Raw genomic sequence first — 8,429 nt, 5'->3', positions numbered from 1 at the left:
AAGATACAATTAATAGTGAGTGAAGTATTATCCCAAAAAGATTAAAGGAGGATATTTCTACTTATTAGAAAGTAAATCATACCAAGTAAGATTTAATTCATCCTTTATTATCATTAAGGCCTTAGATCGTTCTTACTGATTTGTATCTCAAATTTTGAAGCCTTCAAAAAAACCTTCAAAAAAAGATTTCACAATTATTCTTTACCACGTAAAATATAATTAAAACTACTATAGTTGTTAGAAAAGTTTATTTGGTATCTTGTTCTTAATCTCAGACATTCATTAGAAAGGAAGTCATACACCAAAGTATATAGTTCCTTATTTATTTTCTCTACACCTTAGTGAAAATACCATTAGCAATCCTTTACATATAAATAAGGTTCACATATGTCAAATAAACTACATTATTTGCCTTCAAAGATCCATTTCTTAAAGTTGGAATATGTGAATGTCATTTATTTAATAAAGATAACAATGTCAAGATGAGTTTTATTTAAAGCAAGTTTAAGTCAAAAGTGCTTGTATATAGAAGTTGATTTTTATTTATAAAATGTTGATATTTACTTTTTAATTCCATTAAGAGATCTAGTCTCATTAATAGAAGTTAATCATTTCAGAATATGAACATTATCGTTGTGAAAAACGATTGAGTAAATTATCAAACCTACATTGTTCCAAAACAAATATTGTTTTACATTACAAGTAATTTATATTTTAAGCATAAATAATAAACTAAACTCAGAGAGTGTAGTTCCAACTTAGTTGTGCTCAGATTGGTTACTCTTCAATAAATATCTGCAAGCCAATTACAAATATTAGATAAAAATTAAGTACCGAGTACTTAAGTGTTATATGAAAAGTATGAGTTCTACATAGTAGATACCTGAAGTACTAGTCTCTTCCAAACTTTCTTTCCAAATAAGAGGAGTAAATCCTCTTCTAGCATCCAATTTCTTCACAAAAGAAACAAGATCCATCTATGTGGGCTTTAGTAGATTTCTTGGGCTTAAAGGTGTTCAGTTCGTAAAACAAGGGCCTCCTGGATCACACAAGGTAATTCTTTTAGATTTACATTATTCCAATGTTTAAACTAGCTTTAAATAAAATATCACTATATTTATTGGAATATTGCTTCACTTATTATATCATCAGATATATGTTTAAGTTATCCAAGAAGTCATGAATAACTATTCTTGGTTTGACGTTAGAATCCTCTTTAGCATCACAATGATGCATTTACTAGCTATCATGTTTAGTTTTATTTCTCAAAGCAAATAGTTTAGGACTAGGACCTTTAAGTGTATACAATTTCATATCTCTTACAAGATTGTCTCTAAAGACATGAACCCATTCATTGAAGTTGTATCTATTAAATGTTATGGTTTCATTAAGTCATTAAATAAAATGACAATTCAAGATAACGAGAATGAATTATCTAACTACAAAATTTTAACAAAATTCATTAGTATTTTCAATATTTAATCTTCAATAATTAATATCCTTTTAGTTTCCAAAAACATTAATCATCAAAGTCTAGGATCCAAGTTGCAAAACAAATAAATGGTTAGGTATCCTTTATCTCATCCATTTGAATTGAAACCGGTAGATATTGATTACCAATTATATCTTGCTATAATTCATAGATTTATGGGATCACTAATAACAAATTTAATTAGACATGTTTGATCCCATCTATGTCTCGGAACTCTCTTGCTTAGGTATCCTTTATCACAAAATTTCCAATCAAACCATCCAATTTGAAAAACTTGTGTAATCTGCCTACAATTTGGTTATAGTAATCGCAAAGACACTTCGATCATCAAAAGATAACACTAAGCGGTTATGTATCCTTTATCCCACTAGTGCATACAAGAGATGTGCGAGTGTTCTTCCAACGGATTGTATAGATTTGAGGTTTGAAAAAAATGGTCTTTATATGTTTTATAATTCTTGTTTAAAAACATACGATATCTTGTTTATTACATGTATATAATAACCCATGATATCAATTTTCAGAAGAAAATCATTTTTAAATGTTTTATATAAAAAGTTAGTTTTTATATAATTTGACGTAATTCAATTGTAATAATCGGTATTAAGTTTGAGTGCATTTGAACCTTTTATATCTTTAATAAACTTCATTTTATTACTTATATATATTTGGAGTTTGTATAAGTTACAAATGTCACAATTTTAAAACTTATAATTGAGTATTTCAAAATTTGTCGTTATTAACAATTTTATAAAACCGGGTTTTATTTTGAAAATAATAACTTGTTACATCTTATGTCCAATTTTGAAAACCCAAACTCCATGTGATGTTTATTTTGTCCAAAATTATTTTAGAATGTGAAAAACTAATTTATTACCCACACATAATAATTACATAAAATAAATAACACAAAGATGTATAAAAAGATATGTGCATAAACATAACCAACTAATGACATTTTTGTGAGCGAACACAAAAAGGTCAAGTCCATTCCTAAAGGGATATTTAAGGGGACCAAAAAACTTTTTCTAATGTTGTTGAAGAAGCTCCCACTTGAGTAAACACCAATTTCTTGCAAGGGATTGGAAAAACTTCTTGAAAGCTAAAATTCAACAAGTGTGGCTAAAAGTCGAACAACCCTTTGTAAACAGTATTAGTGACACTTTTCAGAAAACGTCACTGAAAATCCTACACAGCTTTTAGACTCGAAAGTTGCTCTTTTGTCTTCAAAAAATGGTTCCAACTTCATTTCTTGTTACATTTTTGTACAAATAAATTATTTCTAAAAACTAATCTATTACTTTACAAAAATAAACAAGAAAACTAATAAATTTAATTTATTACATACCATATGAATAAATAAATTATTACAACCATTTTAATAAAACAACAAACACAACAACACAACAAAAAAAATGTTCATTGACTAGTTTATGGACATCATATACATCAACATACACATAAAACAACCTTTATTTTTCTAAGACAACTTTAAATGACAAAAGATGCATGAAACTTTTGTCACATAAAATAACAAATATAAAGTTGTCATAGAAAATATGCATGAACTTATTTTTATACAAAAACAAGTTATCCATATTTTCAAAAAAACTAAGATTTACAAAAATCAAAAACTCTAACCAAACTTGCAAGGCAGCTCTGATACAAATTGTTGGGTTTTAGATCTAAAATACTTTCATAAAATAGAAAAATATGGCAATGGAAGACTTCAAATTTTGAACATACATAACATTTTATACCTAACAAGAATCCTCTTGCAAGTTGTAGAAAGATTTAAACATCAACCAAAGAAAGAGGTGAATAAATGACAACCTTTGTAGTTATTTGGGTCCTCTTAGGAGGCTTGAAAGTTGATGAAGAATTTGGAACCTTTGAGACACCAACAATGACTCAACTTGATGTAGATGCTAGTACATAAACTCTTAAACCCTTAAGCTTGAAGTTTATAACCAATATGAACTTAAAGAGAGCATGAAAAATGCAAGTATTCTCTTCATGCAAAAAGCAAGACTAGAGAGAGTGAGAGAGAGGCTCATAGTTTCGGCCATTCTTTAAAAGAATGACTAGCCAAAATGAAAGCCTCAAACCTTGTATTTATAGTAGTAACAATACCCTACCTTTTGAATAAACTATTCAAAATACCATACTTGTAACACTCCAAATCAGGTATTACCTTGAAGCCCTTGAAGAATTTTAAATATAGCATAATAGGTTCCTTAAGTACGCTGGGCGTACTTACAGGTACACTTAGCATACTACGCAAGGGTGATCGCGGAGCCGAGCACGTACGCTGGGCGTACGTGACAAATGACCAAATCCAAATTTCCGGACTTGAGGCCTATTCAAACGTCCTTAAGATTTTTTGACCTAAACTTAGACAGCCTCCACAACCTTATTTCATCCTTCTACTCCAAAGAGAGTTTGTGAGACCGTTTCTGAGCTGAGAGAGTGCATTTGTGTCCATTTTAGTGTTCATTCAAGAAGGAGAAGTTGTCAAGTAAGCTTAGAGTGACATCGGGCTTCAAGAATCTGCATCTAGTTCACTTTGAAGAGCTTCTAGAGGTATAAAGCTTTAATATTTACATCTTGTTCATTAGATCTAGTTAGGGTTTTCTAGTTTTGTCCTCTTTGATGGTTTGGGACCTCCTCTTGTGAGTTGAGTAACTCCAGTGGTTGGAAATGTTACATATGAGGTCCTTAGGTCCATTCATATCATAAAAATGAAGTCTTGATGGGTGTTTTGACCTCATGCATGGATTAAGACCCTTAAAAAGGTTTTAATGGGATTTTTGGGAACATATGATACATGCAAAGGCATAAAGTTTCCAACTTTATGCCCTATGTCGTCTTAATAAGCATAGATCTGACTTTTGGACGTAAGGAAATCGAGTATTAAGCACTTAATGGAGAAAGTGTGTAATCTGTTAGTACGGTGGGCGTAACCTAGTGTACATAGTGCGTAAGGCCCAGGGACTCAGTACGTTGTTCGTACCAGGGTGGTACGCTAAGCGTACGCACAACAGTTGGACATGAATTTCTTTTGGAGCTTTTGGGCCTCAATTAGTCATTGGGTCTAGTCATGTTTTAGGTTAGTGGGCCAGTTTATCTGTTTTGGATTATAGGTGTTATGAGTGGGGCTTATTGGGCCATGAGGCCCATTAATGATTTTTGATATGGACTTTGGACCCATTAAGTAAGGAAAACCTTTCGGGCCTTTGTGAAAGGACCTGGAGTTGGGTTTTTCAATTAGGTTGTGCTATGCTTAACATTGAGTGATATTATTATTGTTTAGCACGGGTGTCTATGGGTTGTTAGGAGAGCAACCCTCAGATTCTACAGATAGAGGTGAGTCTTCTCACCATACCAGTGGGTCTAAGGCACCAAGGCCATCCCATTTTATGATATGTGGTACACTAGCTGTAATAGAGGTATGTGGTATGATAGTTAGCTTTTTGGTATATTATATGCTAGTGATTTTGTGATATTCTCATGAAAGACTATGGGGGAGCCCATGACACTTGGGTGTAAGACCATATGGGGGAGCCATGCCTGTCCGGTAGGGAAATACCGTGGTGGGAGCCCATTGCATTTAGGTGTAAGACCATGTGGGGGAGCCCATGGCATCCTTATACATGGATATGTGGTAGAGATAGCTTTTATAGCTAATGTTATATGGTAGAGATAACTTTATGGCTAAGATGATATGTTATGTGGTAGAGATAGCTTTTATGGATAATATGATATGTTATGTGGTAGAGATAGCTTTTATAGCTAATATGATATGTGTTATGTGGCTTTTGTGTAGGGTAGGCTCTGGAGGACTCACTAAGCATTAACTTACAGTTTGTGGATTTGTTTCAAGTACATCTAAGCCCAAGGGCAAGGGAAAGGCTTAATGGCGCAACATGCACTCTCTCACTGACATTTTATAGGACACTTTGATGGTTTTAAATAAAGTTGTAATGAATGTGGATTTGAAAACAATTGTTTTGGGATTTCATGGTATACGGAAATGTGTTTAATTAATTAAAAATGAAAATTTTCTTTTGAAAATTTGGGTCGTTATAAGTTGGTATCAAAGCCTTGGTTTGAGGGATTCGGGCACACTCTCGGGTGTGTCAGGACTAAAACTACGGAATTGGTAAAATTGTTTTCAAAAAATAAAATAAAGGTTAAAGCTTTTAAACAAAGAAAAAGATGATAGTGCAACGCACGTGATCAGCCGAGCCAAGTAAGTAGTTCCCCAATGTGTTAGCCATGTTATACTCATATTTGAGTTTGATGATCATATGGAACTTGCTATGTGTATGCTTTTAAAATTGTATACGGTTAGGAGCTTATATCCTTAGAATGATTGATTTGGAATTATTTCCTGTTTCTTGTATGGTTGTGGTTCTAGGGTAAAATCTTTTATTCGAAAGTCTATTTGATTCTCTTCTGTGTAGAATTTGCATGGATAAAGGCAACCTGTTATGATTGATCTGTTTGATGTGGGTAGACCAAATCTTAGGACAACCTGAGATTTGAGATATGTGGTAGTATGTGGGATATGGTTTACTTTGGGACGAATTGGAGTTATCAGGTAGAGACTTGGGGAAAGGTACACGTAGGTGTGGAAGGTAGTATTGGGCCCGTACTACTGAAAGCACATGATCTGTACGCGAATCAATGTTAGACATGGGAGCTTTAAGGACGATCAGTGTGGGAAGGATCCCTCTTGTAGACATCCTTATCCTTATGTTTTATGGTATTGCAGTTCAGTATGGTGGTGACACGACACAGAGCTGGGGGATTAGGATCCGGATCTGGATATGGGTTGGGCGATGGTACCAATCCTATTGAAGAGAGGTTTCCTGAGCTCATCGCAAACGAGGTTATGAGGGGCATTCTTGACGCTACCCCAGCTATCTTTGAGACGGTCAAGGAGGGTATGATGGATATTATGGAGGAGAGCCTCAGGGCATTCAGAGCCGAGATTGTTGCGGGCCAGGTCGGGGCCCGAACTCCCTCATTTCGGGAGTTCAAGGCGTATGGAGCACCAGAGTTTTTTTGGGGCCAGGTACCCCATTGTTAGTCGATGCTGGGTGGTGGATATCGAAAACGCCCAGCGCACAAGTTCTTGCCCAGATGTGGCAAATGTGGGTTTTACTTCTTGTATGCTGAGAGACAGAGCCCGAGATTGGTGGGGCGAGGTTACTAGCCATGTGGGCGCAACCGGTGTTGCTGAGATGACATGGGATGAGTTTGTTCGGCTATTTGACTTGGAGTTTGCACCAGCCATTGAGGTGCAACAGCTTGTGAGGGAGTTTCATGACCTTCAGCAGGCCACCAAGACTGTGGCGGTGATCACCGCTAAGTTTCAGGAACAAGCTTTGTTAATCCCACAGTACGCTAATGATGAGGAAATAAGGAGGACACGATATCATTCCATGTTGAGGGATGATATCTGGGAGTTTGTGAGCTTCATAGGGTGCAAAACCCTGAATGAGATGGTGGAGAAGGCCCGTGAGCAGGAGATGGAGTTAGACTTCCACACCAAGCGGAATATCGAGCAGGCACAAACAGGAGTAGGTCATGCTAAAAAGCCTAAGACCTTGGATTTATCTAGTAGAGGCCAGCATAGTCGGGGCTGGTGCGCCAAGTGCGATAAGCCGCACAGTGGAGCCTGTCGGATAACAGGCTCGGGATGCTACGCATGTAGCCAACAGGGCCACTAGAGCAGGGATTACCCCAAGAAGGGCTATATGTGTATTTTTATATATATTTATGTATAACATATCTTAATATTTTAGCATTTATTATTATTATTTAGAACTAAAATAAACTTAATATGCTTTGAAATATTTAATTACAGTTAAAATGGGAGATGGAATGCAAAAGAAAGAGAATGGAGCTGAAAAGATGCAAAAAGGATATTGCTGGCAGATTGACCCCTCTTCAGTGTTTCGGGTATATCTGATGACTCATAAGTCCAATTGACGAGTTTCAAACTGTTTTGAAAACTAGACGAAATTTCCTACGACTTATGTGAGAGGGACTTTTGGCTAATTCGACATTTATCTTATCCAAAATCGGCCTTGAAGATAAAGCATAAAAGCTGGACGGAAATTTCCTCCAAGTTACTTATTCCCCAAGCTCCACTTATCTTATTTTTATTTGCTTAATCCCTAAGCCACCATTAGTTTCCTTATTCCAATCCAACTCTAATATTCCATATAAATTCCATCTCCATCAACTATAAATACCCCATATCATTCCACCAATTTGAATAATCTATGATATTCCACTTCGACTTGTGCAATAAGAAAACTTCATAGTTGCTGTTTTGAGGGTCTAGGAGGTGGCCGGAAGGCCGTTAAGCTAACGGGAGCGGAGATTGGAAGGGTTGGAGAGCGGATACGTATCGGTAATCATGTGGTTTGTTAACGTGACCATGTTTAGCATTCCATTGTGATACTATTATGTGTTTAGTTTCTGATTTGGGTGTATAAACCTTTTACTTTCTGTTTATGATTGAATGAAACCTTGATTATTGGACTAATTGCTATATTGAATTGTTTGTGTATGTTTAATTTATCTTGACAAGCTTGTTAAAAGATCCTTATGTGTTAATGATAATTATTTGCTGTTAATTGTCAAGTAAATTAAGTTGTATGAACATCTGCTTGATTGTTTGTCTCTTATGATTTTGATGACCATCAAGATTATATGTCTAGGAATAACGAATGTGAAACTAGGATTAACTCGGAAATAAGTAAGTTAATGTGTGAGCCTTGTGTGATAAACCATCAACAAGAGGTTAAATTGAATTAGTAATTTGATTAACTATTATTACAAGTCTTGCTTGATACGAACTGAACACTAGGAAGCATGTTAGTTTAATCAACTGATCACTGTTTGAATTGACTTGTTTGCT

Source organism: Lactuca saligna, chromosome 6 (assembly GCF_052625555.1).
Source record: "Lactuca saligna cultivar CGN05327 chromosome 6, ASM5262555v1, whole genome shotgun sequence".
In the NCBI taxonomy this organism is placed as follows: Eukaryota; Viridiplantae; Streptophyta; class Magnoliopsida; order Asterales; family Asteraceae; genus Lactuca; species Lactuca saligna.
Note: the sequence above shows the minus strand (reverse complement) of the source record.